Raw genomic sequence first — 14,331 nt, forward strand, 5'->3', positions numbered from 1 at the left:
AGATATAATTAGTGAACTACTGGATATTGTGAGTGGAAGGAAAATAAAATCAAGGACAAGATGCAGATTTCTGGTGAGTCACTAAAACAATGGTGACATTATAAAAATAGAAGAAAAAATACCTGGGGATATAGTATAATTGAGATGCCTAGAATAAATCCAATGCCTGGTGACAAGACACAACTGCCCTTACTCTGCTCTATGAGAATAGTAATTACAGCAGCTAATAGTTTGTCAGTACTTTTATGTGTGGGTCAAAGTACTCCATTTGTAATAATTTAGTTATTTCTATGAGATATAAATGATTGTCCTCAGTTTTCATGCATTGAATGGCAGCACCTGGAGGCTTAGAAACTCACCTGTAGTCTCACATCCCAATAACATTATCGTTAAAATTGAAACCTAGGCAGTCTGACTATAGAACAGCTCTTAGAGACTACTATTGTGCTGCAACTTCTTAACTAGGAAAATATCATTCTGGGCAATGTCACAACACAAAAATAAAGGTTATGTAGTGTAGAAATGCATTTCCTTTGGATTCTCACATTTTCCTCATGGAATAATCAAAGAAATATGAAGTGACAATATGAATGAGCTACACAAACAGGAGGATCCAAAGAGATTACAAAGGTTCAAACTAATGAGGAAGAAATAAATGTACAAGCACAGAAGCAGTAGCAAAGCAAACAATACAATTGTTTCTCTATTAAAGCTTTCTCAGACTGTCAAATTTTAAAAAGGGAATGAATAAATGTATTTTAAAGATCAAATTACAAAGTAAAAAAATGAATGGCATGTTTTGAGGAAATCTAATCTTTGAATAAACATAATTCTCTTTGTCATATGCTGGGATGCTCAGAAATTCTAGTTTCTTCATTTGAAAAGGTATGGTGCATGGCTCCTTCATTAGGATTCTATAAAAATATGGGGGATAGTAGAGTAATTCTAATATCCAATCACCCATAATCCTGAAGGGTTAGGAATCAAAGACTGCAAGCTGACATACCTTGTGAGACTATGAGAATGTGCTATTATAATGCTCGGTAGGCTTAGCAGAGTATCTGGTATCACATAGGAAAAATCTAGCCCTAATCCTAACCCAACCTTAATCCTAACCCTAACCCCAACTCCTAATTGATGCCTGAAAGTACAGATAGTACTGAGGCTTATACATAGTAGAGGTAATTTTTATATTTACCCATGATAAAATCTAATTATAAATTAGCTGAATAAGAGACTAACAACAATTATTTACTATAGATCATAGCACCTCAGCACTCCTCTTCCATTATTTTCACTTAAAGGAAGCACTTTACAGTTTCTCTTTGACATATTCAAATTGTGAGCATCACTGTTCTTGCACTTTGGAATAGTTACTAAGTAAAATAAGAATTAACTTGAATACAAGCACTTTGAGAGTGTATCAACCTGATAACCAACTAAGTGACTGATAGGTGGTCACATATATCTAGCATGGACATCCTGTACAAAGGAAGGACTCACAATTTTCCATTTAATATACTCAAACTTCAGTTCACCAAGGGTAAGTGAACCCACAGAAAGTAAAACTGAGATGGGGGGGACTGCTGTACATACAGTGTATTGGTTAATGGCCTTGACTGCAAACAACATGATCTCTCTGGCTAACTCAAGTGAAATAAAAGAATTTTTTAATATAGTCTCAGATTTACAGATATCTGGAAATACAGTATTGTGTTAAGCCTTCCAGAGACATGAAGACACCCCCAAATCATTATGGTTTAAAAAAAGCTATCATTCCTGTACTTGTGATTATCAAGTAACCTTTCTGTTATAGCGGCTCCTTCCAGCATTGGGGACACATTTGTATCAAAGACATAGCCATCACTCACAGACAGCTCTAAATAAGAAAGCCTCATCTAGATTGAGACTTACTTAGTACAGTTGCATCTTTACTGAAAAGCATGATGCATATTTGAGTTTTCAATACTATATTGGAGACACTAATATTATTACGTGGAAAAGACAATGAAAATGAAAATTAAAAGTCTAGCCACAGTTTGACACTATGTGTGAAAACCATACCTCCCTCACCCCTACCACCCATGCATCTTCTCCCAGTGCTATAAATGTAAGTAACTCATAGGGTTATTGTGAGGACTACAGTACTTCTTATAATATAAAATGTTCAGAAGTGTGCCTGGCATAGAACTATGTGAGCATTCACTATCTTTTCTTCCTTCCCCTTCCTTCTCTCTTTTTGCTTGTGCCAATAAAGAAAATGAATAAATGTTCCTCTGGTTACTAGAAAAAAGGATGCTTTTCTAACATGAGACATCTTATTTATTATCTTCATTCTTGCATTCATTTCAATATTAGATTCTATTTAAATCATTAATATACAAATCCAACAATGAACCAATTAATGTTAAAGAAAAGGAAAATTTAACTTTATTTTTCTTGTCAGTTGTTCAGAGCAAAAGGTAGACACATAATTTATTATAGTTTCTTAGAAAATAAAACTTTGTACTGAAATGTTAAATGTCTTTCATTCCAACAAAAACAATAACAAAAAACCCACAAAATAAAACAAACAAACAAAATTCAACTCAATTAAGATTCTTACCTAGCTTTACTCTGAACATAGTGCAATAAGCATGTGTTTTGGGGCTACAGAGATCTGAGGCAGTACTCTACTGTAATAATTACTACTATAAAAAGTACTCTGAGAAAATATCCAATTCTCTTAATCTCAGTCTCCTTGAATGTAAAATTGGAATCATAAAACAATATATAATATATGCAGAGCGACTGGCTTCATGACTTCATGTATTAGATGCATTCAACTGTATTGGTTTCATGTATTATAATTATTATTATTATTATTATTATTATTATTATTATTATTACTATCTTACACTACCCAAAATTTGCTTCATGCAGTTTATTAGAATTGCTTCATGTCACTGCAGACAAATAACATACCAGGGAAAGAAGGGGGCTATTTAGAGAATGCTCACCCAAGTGCCCATAGATAAGGATCCAACAGCATACTGCCTTGCCAAGTAGCAAGGGGAAATTGTAAATTGGTAGAGCTGGAAAAGACCTTCAAGTATCATATAAAAATCCTCCACTTTCCACAAATAATGACACAGAACATGGAGAATTTATGCAAATATACATCTTAGACCAATTCCTAGACTCCCTATTTTTCATAATTGTGTTATTTTTACTCCTCAGATTTTCATTATAAGCTAGGGGAGAGACTCAGAAACTGTTTATCCCTTTAATTTAGATATTTGTTATGCACATATTTTGCAAAGCTTTATTGAAATCCTACTATATACTTGCAGACAGAAGGAAACAACACAGTATAATTTTAAAGCTCACCATCCAGTAGTTAATAAAAACAGCAAAAGAAAAAGAATGCAAACCAAGTTTCATAAACATTACAATGCTGAAAGATATAATACAGCCTCTTATAAATTTTCTTTTCCAAATGCCAAAATTCTAATTTTTGCAAAGGAGGGTAGTATATAAAATGCAGATTGCTATGAAATGTTATTAGAAATATATTAACAGTAAATATTTTAGAAATTTTTTATACTACAGTGACATCTCATAGAAACTGCAATATTTTAATCAAGGCATTTTAGTCTTACTCATGCATTACCCTGTTACAAAGTTTCATAACATTCCTATTCACTATACTACCTCTGCCCCCATTTATGCTAACTTATGTGGTAGAGGAGCAAAGACTTGAGAGATTTATTTTTATAGTAGCTCTATTTTGAATGAATAGTACCAGTTTAAAAATATCTTGATGGAGAAGAGTTATAAATGTACATATGTACAAAAATTAGATCTTTCCCTTTCTTTTATATCACAAGTCTAACCAGGGATGTTTATTTCTAAACTTTTAGTTTAAACTTTAAAAGAACAGCAGAAAATGAATTAAGCATTTTCTATAGCAAATTAAATTCAATAAAATAAAAGTACATGTTTTAGGAAAATGCGATAGATATTACCAAAGATTATTGACAATAATGTTCTCTTACCTTCAAAATTGGATATTCCATGTAAAATTTTAAGAAAATAAATTTTACCTGGCCGCCCCCTCCCCCTGCGCCTGCAAGGTAGACGGTTCTGTGACCACCCACAGAACAGGCCCAGCGGCCTGCTGAGGGGCAGAGCCGCCCCCCACCACCCCCCATGCCTGTAAGGTAGGCGGAACTGTGACCACTGGCACAACAGGCGCAGCGGCCTGCTGAGGGGCAGAGCCGCCCCCCCCCCCGCCTGCAAGGTAGACGGAACTGTGACCACTGGCACAACAGGCGCAGCGGCCTGCTGAAGGGCAGAGCCGCCCCCTCACCCCCTCCAAGGTAGGCGGACCTGTGACCCACTGGCAGGACAGGCCCAGAATTCCGTGGAGGGGCAGAGCTGCCCCACGCGCCTGCAAGGTAGGCGGACCTGCGACCACCAACAGAACAGGCCAGACCTGCAACCAACAGAACAGGCCCAGCGGCCTGCGGAAGGGTAGAGCCGCCCCCCCCCCCCGCGCCTGCAAGGTAGGCGGACCTGTGACCCACCGGCAGAACAGGCCCAGCGGCCTGCAGAGGGGCAGTGCCGCTGCCCGCGCCTGCAAAGTAGGCAGAACTGCGACCATCGACAGAACAAGCCTAGCGGCCCGCAGAGGGGCAGAGCCGCCGCCCGCGCCTGCAAGGTAGGCGGACCTGCTACCGACCGGCAGGACAGGCCCAGCGGCCTGCCGGCGTGGTAGGCATATTGCCCCAATTGGAGGAGGGGCAGAGCTGCCGCCTGCGCCTGCGAGGAAGACTTTGCAACTACACAAGAGCAATATAAATATATGGGGGAAAATTCAATAGCACAACAGTTTCACCAAGCAGAAAGAAACGCGAACAGTATGAAGAGACAAGGAAAGAAAGGACCACAAGCAATGCAGGTCAACTCAACGTTAAAAGACGTAATATCTGCAGCAGATGGAATGTCAGATAGAGAATTCAGGATATACATGCTTCAGATGATCTGGAGTCTCAAGGAAGACATCAGACAGAAAAATCAGACAATGAAAGATCACTTCAACAATGAATTACATAAACAAATCCAAGAAGCAAAAGATCAACTATACAGGGAGATAGAGGTTATAAAAAACAAACAAACAGAAATCCTAGAAATGCAGGAAGCAATAAACCAACTTAAAAACTCAATGGAGAATACTACCAGCAGAGTAGAACACTTAGAAGATAGAACATCAGACAATGAAGACAAAGTATTTCAACTTGAAAAGAACATAGACAGCTCAGAAAGACTGTTGAGAAACCATGAGCAGAACATCCAAGAAATATGGGATAACATGAAGAGACCAAACTTAAGAGTCATTGGGATACAGGAAGGGATAGAGTTCCAAACCAAAGGAATGAGCAATCTATTCAATGAAATAATACGAGAAAACTTCCCAGACTTGAAGAATGAGACAGAATCCCAAATCCTAGAAGCCTACAGGACGCCGAATGTGCAAAATCATAAGAGATCCACACCTAGACACATTATAATGAAGATGCCCAACATACAGAATAAGGAGAGAATTTTAAAAGCTACAAGAGAAAGGAAGCAGATTACATTTAGGGGTAAGCCAATCAGGATAACAGCTGATCTTTCAACACAGACTCTGAAAGCTAGAAGATCCTGGAATAACATATTTCAAACACTGAAAGAAAATGGGTTCCAACCAAGAATTGTGTATCCAGCGAAATTAAGCTTCAGGATGGAAGATGAAATTAAAACCTTCCACGATAAACAAAAGTTAAAAGAATTTGCAGCTAGAAAACCATCTCTTCAAAACATCCTCGGCAAAACATTATAGGAAGAGGAAATGGAAAATAACAATGAAAACCAACAGTGGGAGGTAGGACACTAAAGGGGGGAAAATAATCAAAGAGGAAAACAAACCATGTTTAGTAACATAAAAAAAACAAATATGGCTGGAAGAACAACCCATATCTCAATAATAACCCTAAATGTTAATGGCTTAAACTCACCAATTAAGAGACACAGGCTAGTAGAATGGATCACAAAACAAGACCCAACAATATGCTGCCTACAGGAGATGCATTTGATAGGAAAAGACATACATAGGCTGAAGGTGAAAGGTTGGGAAAAATCATATCACTCACATGGACTTTGGAAACAAGCAGGAGTGTCCATACTCATATCAAATAAAATAGATTTCAAGCCCAAGTTAATCAAAAGGGATAAAGAGGGACACTACATACTGCTCAAGGGAACCAAACACCAACAAGACATAACAATCATAAATATATATGCCCCAAACAATGGCGCAGCTATGTTCATCAAACAAACTCTTCTCAATTTCAAGAGTCTAATAGACCACCATACAATAATCATTGGAGACTTCAACACACCTCTCTCACCAATGGACAGATCTTCCAAACAAAAGTTGAGTAAGGAAACTATAGAACTCAATAACACAATTAATAACCTAGACTTAATTGACATATATAGAATATACCACCCAACATCAAGCAGTTACACTTTTTTCTCAGCAACACATGGATCCTTCTCAAAAATAGATCATATATTATGTCACAGGGCAACTCTTAGACAATATAAAGGAGTAGAGATAATACCATGCATCTTATCTGATCATAATGGAATGAAACTGAAAATCAACGATAAAAGAAGGAAGGAAAAATCATGCATCACTTGGAGAATGAACAATAGGTTACTGAATGATCAATGGGCACATCAAGGAGGAAATTAAAAAATTCTTAGAGATAAATGAAAACACAGAAACAACATATCAGAATCTATGGGACACATTGAAAGCAGTTCTAAGAGGAAAATTCATTGCTTGGAGTTCACTCCTTAAAAAAAGGAAAAACCAACAAATAAATGATCTCATACTTCATCTCAAAATCCTAGAAAAAGAAGAGCAAAACAACAGCAAAAGAAGTAGAAGGCAAGAAATAATTAAAATCAGAGCTGAAATTAATGAAATCGAAACAAAAGAAACAATTGAAAAAATTGACAAAACTAAAAGTTGGTTCTTTGAAAAAATAAATAAAATCGACAGACCCTTAGCGATGCTAGCGAAGAGAAGAAGAGAGAGAACTCAAATTACTAGCATACGGGATGAAAAAGGCAATATCACAACAGACACTTTAGAAATACAGAAGATAATCAGAAATTATTTTGAATCCTTATACTCCAATAAATTAGAAGATAGTGAAGGCATCGATAAATTTCTTAAGTCATATGATCTGCCCAGATTGAGTCAGGAGGATATAGACAACCTAAACAGACCAATATCAATTGAGGAAATAGAAGAAACCATCAAAAGACTACCAACTAAGAAAAGCCCATGACCAGATGGGTATACAGCAGAGTTTTACAAAACCTTTAAAGAGGAACTAATACCAATACTTTTCAAGCTACTTCAGGAAATAGAAAAAGAGGGAGAACTTCCAAATTCATTCTACGAGGCCAACATCACCCTGATTCCTAAACCAGACAAAGACACTTCAAAGAAAGAAAACTACAGACCAATATCTCTAATGAACCTAGATGCAAAAATCCTCAATAAAATTCTGGTGAATCGGATACAAAAACATATCAAAAAAATTGTGCACCATGATCAAGGAGGATTCATCCCTGGGATGCAAGGCTGGTTCAATATACGGAAATCAATAAATGTTATTCACCACATCAATAGACTTAAAAATAAGAACCATATGATCATCTCGATAGATGCGGAAAAAGCATTCGACAAAGTACAGCATCCCTTTATGTTCAAAACTATAGAAAAACTAGGGATAACAGGAACATACCTCAATATTGTAAAAGCAATCTATGCTAAGCCTCAGGCTAGCATCATTCTGAATGGAGAAAAATTGAAGGTATTCCCTCTAAAATCTGGAACGAGACAGGGATGCCCTCTCTTACCACTTCTGTTCAACATAGTTCTCGAAACACTGGCCAGAGCAATTAGAGAGACGAAAGAAATTAAAGGCACAAAAATAGGAAAAGAAGAACTTAAATTATCACTATTTGCAGGTGACATGACTCTATACCTAGCAGACCCAAAAGGGTCTACAAAGAAACTATTAGAGCTAATAAATGAATTCAGCAAAGTGGCAGGCTATAAAATCAACACGCATAAATCAAAGGCATTCCTGTATATCAGCGACAAATCCTCTGAAATGGAAATGAGGACAACCACTCCATTCACAATATCCTCAAAAAAAAAAAAAATACTTGGGAATCAACCTAACAAAAGAGGTGAAAGACTTATACAATGAAAACTACAGAACCCTAAAGAGAAAAATAGAAGAAGATCATAGAAGATGGAAAAATATACCCTGTTCATGGATAGGCAGAACTAACATCATCAAAATGGCGATATTACCAAAAGTTCTCTAGAGGTTTAATGCAATCCCAATCAAAATCCCAATAGCATTTCTTGTAGAAATAGAGAAAGCAATCATGAAATTCATATGGAAAAATAAAAGACCCAGAATAGCAAAAACAATGCTAAGCAGGAAGTGTGAATCAGGCGGTATAGAGATACCAGACTTCAAACTATACTACAGAGCAATAGTAACAAAAACAGCATGGTACTGGTACCAAAACAGGTGGGTGGACCAATGGTACAGAATAGAGGACACAGAGACCAATCCACAAAATTACAACTTTCTTATATTTGCTAAAGGGGCTAAAAGCATGCAATGGAGGAAGGATAGCATCTTCAACAAATGGTGCTGGGAAAACTGGAAATCCATATGCAACAAAATGAAACTGAATCCCTTTCTCTCGCCATGCACAAAAGTTAATTCAAAATGGATCAAGGAGCTTGATATCAAATCAGAGACACGCCATCTGATAGAAGAAAAAGTTGGCTACGATCTACATGCTGTGGGGTCGGGCTCCAAATTCCTCAATAGGACACCCATAGCACAAATTTAATAACTAGAATCAACAAATGGGACTTACTCAAACTAAAAAGTTTTTTCTCAGCAAAAGAAACAATAAGAGAGGTTAATAGGGAGCCTACATCCTGGGAACAAATATTTACTCCTCACACTTCAGATAGAGCCCTAATATCCAGAGTATACAAAGAACTCAAAAAATTAGACAATAAGATAACAAATAACCCAATCAAAAAATGGGCCAAGGACCTGAACAGACACTTCTCAGAGGGAGACATACAATCAATCAACAAGTACATGAAAAAATGCTCACCATCTCTAGCAGTCAGAGAAATGCAAATCAAAACCACCCTAAGATACCATCTCACTCCAGTAAGATTGGCAGCCATTATGAAGTCAAACAACAAGTGCTGGCGAGGATGTGGGGAAAAGGGTACACTTGTACATTGCTGGTGGGACTGAAAATTGGTGCAGCCAATTTGGAAAGCAGTATGGAGATTTCTTGGAAAGCTGGGAATGGAACCACCCTTTGACCCAGCTATTCCCCTTCTCGGTCTATTCCCTAAAGCCCTAAAAAGAGCATGCTACAGGGACACTGCTACATCGATGTTCATAGCAGCACAATTCACAATAGCAAGACTGTGGAACCAACCTAGATGTCCTTCAATAGACGAATGGATAAAAAAAAAATGTGGCATTTATACACAATGGAGTATTACTCTGCATTAAAAAATGACAAAATCATAGAATTTGCAGGGAAATGGATGGCATTAGAGCAGATTATGCTAAGTGAATCTAGCCAATCCCTAAAAAACAAATGCCAAATGTCTTCTTGGATATAAGGAGTGTAACTAAGAATAGAGTAGGGACGAAGAGCATGAGAAGAAGATTAACATTAAACTGGGATGAGAGGTGGGAGGGAAAGGGAGAGAGAAGGGAAATTGCATGGAAATGGAAGGAGACCCTCAGGGTTATACAAAATTTCATACAAGAGGAAGTGAGGGGAAAGGGGAAAATAATACAAGGGGGAGAAATGAATGACAGTAGAGGGGGTAGAGAGAGAAGAGGGGAGTGGAGGAAAGGGGGGATAGTAGAGTATAGGAAAGGCAGCAGAATACAACAGACACTAGTATGGCAATATGTAAATCAATGGATGTGTAACTGATGTGATTCTGCAATTTGTATACAGGGTAAAAATGGGAGTTCATAACCCACTTGAATCAAAGTGTGAAATATGATATATCAAGAACTATGTAATGTTTTGAACAACCAACAATAAAAAATTTTAAAAAAAATAAAAAAATAAATTTTACCTAATAAAAGTAAGAATAGAACTGGGCATGGTAGCTCATGCCTGTATTCCCAGTGACTTCAAAGGCTGAAGCAGGAAGATCTCAGGTTTCAGGTCAATCTCAGAAACTTAGTGAGACACTCAAGCAATTTAGCAAAACCCTACAGTAAAATTTAAAAAAAATAGGACTTGGATATACCTCAGATGTAAAGTAATCCCCAACACAGCCCCACTCCCCACCAAAAAAAAAAAAAAAAACTCAGTAAGAATAGCCTGTTATTATATTTCTTTGGTTAGGTACATATTACCACAAGTAAATATTAAAATGAAAAAACTTTAAAACATCAGTACAATATTACATTAGTTAATCATAATATTAGGATCGTTAGAAATCCCTTTGTAGATTTGGGGAGAAATTACTTATTTATTATATCTCCTAATATTAATTTTCATATAATATTGATACTATATTTACCTAAATCATCTGGCTATAGAATATATAACCAATGAGTGCTTTACATATGAGGTATTTCCCATTTGGAATATATATTAAAATTTTAGAATAAACTAATCAAGCACTGACCAAATTATCCATAGATAACCAATTCTTCTTGCTATTGGGGAAAAGATACCTCATGTGTGTTTTAATGAGAAGATCTTTATTTCCATTTATTCAAAAGGAAAACAAAATTTTTCATAAAATCAAAGACACATCTCATTATTGCTTTCAAAGTTAACTTCGAATTTGCAAAATCTAGTAGATAATTTCTACTTTGTATAATTTGACTACTACAATGCTAGCCTGTTGACCTCTTCATCCTGGGCAAACTTTTTGTTTCCTGGATCCTAAGAAATTCCTCTCTACTTTTATTCTTTCCCTTGGTATATCCTTTAAAACCTCATTTTAGATAATCCTCTTTCTACATCTTAAAATTTTGTCTTTTCAATTTTTCTTCTTCCTCCTTACTTACTCATTTACTTATTCATTCCAAGAATTATATTTTTCTGTACAACATCAATAAAAAATGTGCTAGATCCTCTGAAGGAAGAGTAGTTAGTAGGAAAAACAAGAACTGAACAGGCTTATAATTTGGAATCTTCTGGAGAAATAGACAACTAATTATGCATCATTAAATTTTGATATAGTTGAAATAGTCTTGTTGGCTATAGGAGCACATAGAGGGTTTCTTATGTGTTTGTGTGTGTGAAGCTCTGAAAGATGAATAGATGTTGGTTAATTTTGAAGGGAACAATATATATAAAACATAAATTATTACGGGTAAATTCCCACATTGATAGAGAACATGGTATATTGGATTAACAATAATCAGTGAAAATAAACCCTTCAGAAATGCTAAAGAGGCTCATATAATTATGGATCAAGAATAAGGTAGGTATTTGTTACAGTTTGGTTATGAGCTGTCCCCCACCCTGACCCCTGCAAAATTCACTGAATATTCAGAGGTAAAAATCATTAGATTATAAGAACTGTAACCTAACCGGTCCATCCTGTTTAAATAGATTAAATGGATAGAAACAGTAGGCAGGTGGGCCACTGGAAGGCTGCATCTTCCCTCTCGTGCCTTCCTCCTTTTTTTTTCTGCTTCCCATCTACCATGAGCTGAGTAACTTTTCTCCACCATGATGTTCTGCCTCACTTTAGGCCTAGAAAAACAGAGTCAACCCTTCATGGCCTCTGAAGCTGTGACTCAATAAACTTTTCCTCTTCTACCTTGTCCTTGTCAGGTATTTTTGTCAAAGAGATACAAAGCTGACTAACACAGGAGTAAAATTTCTGCTTAGAGTGAATAGAGAATGTGTAGACAGAAGGCATGAGTAGAGGACAGATCACAGCAGGATCCTACAAAACATATTAAGGGACGGGGTCTTCATCCAAAGAACAATGAGCCTCCATTTTCTCTTTTAAATTCAAGAATCACAAGATGAAGTTCACATTTAGGACCCCCAATAATAGTAAATTCTATCTAGTTCTACTTCTCTAAACTCTCCAACTCCATTTATGTCCATTGTCCTAAAAAAACTCCCACACTTGGGAAGTCCATATATATCTCTATATTGACAGGTCAGGTGTTACCCATCTTCCTTGTAATGGCAAAACCCCAGTCTTCTCTGTTTACTAAATTCCATGATAGGCAGACTATCATCCTTCATTCAGTTACCAAATTCAGAAAAATAGAAACACTCTTCAACTTTTGTCTTTTTTTTTAAATCTCACATCCAATCGGATATTAATTTATTAATTAGTAATTTTTGCTTCACCAAAACATTTAAAATCTTTCCACACTTTTCTATCTCAACAGCAACTGTCTTAGGTAACATAAACATTTTTTATATTGATTATTATAATAAACTTCAGCTTTTATTTTTACTTTTCCTACATTTGTGCATTAATCACACTGCCACAGGATAATCCTCAAAATATTTAAGTCCAGATGGATCAGGACAGAATTGTGGTTAAGCAGGCTGCTTCTTGAATTAGATGGTATGGCTCTAGGACTATCTTTAGTACCTCTCTCCCTTACATATTTTCCATTGATATATATACAAATAAAAAAACCCAATAATATCTAATTCATAAAACTAATGAAATGATGCAATATATACAAAGCTCTTTTCATAGAACATATTATTAGGTCATTATAAATCACACTTAAATTGGTCCAACTGCTTTGATTTATGAGCTAAATCCAAACCTTGCATATAAGTTACTTTTGAAACCTTCTCATCACACTCCATTCCCACTTTATAATAAAGCAATCCAAACTGCTGACAGTTCTCTAAATGCACCATGCTAATACACACCTCTGTATCTTTATACTCAGTTGTCTATACCTGCATTAGAATATGCTGTTACCCTCCTTCTCTTCCTGACACATAATAATCATGTTTGGTTTACATTAGGTGTCGCTATGTCCAGGCAACTTACTATAAGCATCTATTCTCACTCAAGTAAAATAGGTCCCTCTTCATGGAAGCTCCATGAACCTACCTTAGTACATACCATGTGTTATGGTTTCCATTGTGTATCCTTGCTATCTAGCCAAGTTGCTAACATATAACAAGTGTCATATCACAAAAGAAAGGCAGAAAAGAAGAAAGAATACATTAGTTTTCATCAAATAAACAATCCATTGTTTTAAGAAGCTGCAATTATTGATCATGTATCAGATTTTCCTACACCAAAATATTATACCATTATAATTCAGTAATTAAAAATCCTATGTGAAGTTTACTTTAATGAATACTATTTGGGAAATTCTGTTAAATTTGTATATATAACTTAGATCATTCTGACATATTATAATTCTCCCATCACATCCTGTTCTTACTCTGAATTTTTGTATATAGCATGCTTGACTGAAATTCCATCACACATCCAAAACATAATTCCTCTCTCACATGCCAACTTCCATAGAGAAGCTGCCCCTGAATTTCATTTGGGCTCTAACTATGGTCTCTTGGAGAACCAAACTTCTCTTGTCACTGTGGTTACTTCCTCATCTGACTGTGTCTCAAGCCAGCTAATAAAGACCATGTTCTTCCTCCATCATAGTACATAGGAAATACCAAGTGTGCATGTGTTTGTGTGTGTGCATGTGCATACACATACATGTATATATATACATGTGTTAGCCACTGGACCTCATTTTCAGCGACAATCATCTAAGCTTGCAGGAAAGTTTGTGGTCCCTTCAAATGACTGTAACTGTGCCTTTAAAGTTGTTCTATTTTTTTTCAGACAAGGTCTACCAGAGACAATTTCAGGGTGAACTAGAAGATAATTCTGTACCAGATAAACTTTTAAACCATTCTGCCCTACTCTGTTAGGTGACCTAGAAGTGAACTTTGCCCATTATAATACTAAATTCTCTGTGTGGGACTTTCCATTCTTACCATTTTTTGAACAGGCAATGTATGAAGAGGCATGACATGGAACTGAACATGCTCCATATTGTGCCCACCTCTACATGTGACAATGAGACTGTTTTGCATGAATAAGCAAGATTCTCTCCATTAAAAGCCTCTTGCTTTCTTTGCTCAGAGAAACTGCTTTGGGAAAATCCCCTGGACTGC

Source organism: Marmota flaviventris, chromosome 7 (genome assembly GCF_047511675.1).
Source record: "Marmota flaviventris isolate mMarFla1 chromosome 7, mMarFla1.hap1, whole genome shotgun sequence".
Lineage (NCBI taxonomy): Eukaryota > Metazoa > Chordata > Mammalia > Rodentia > Sciuridae > Marmota > Marmota flaviventris.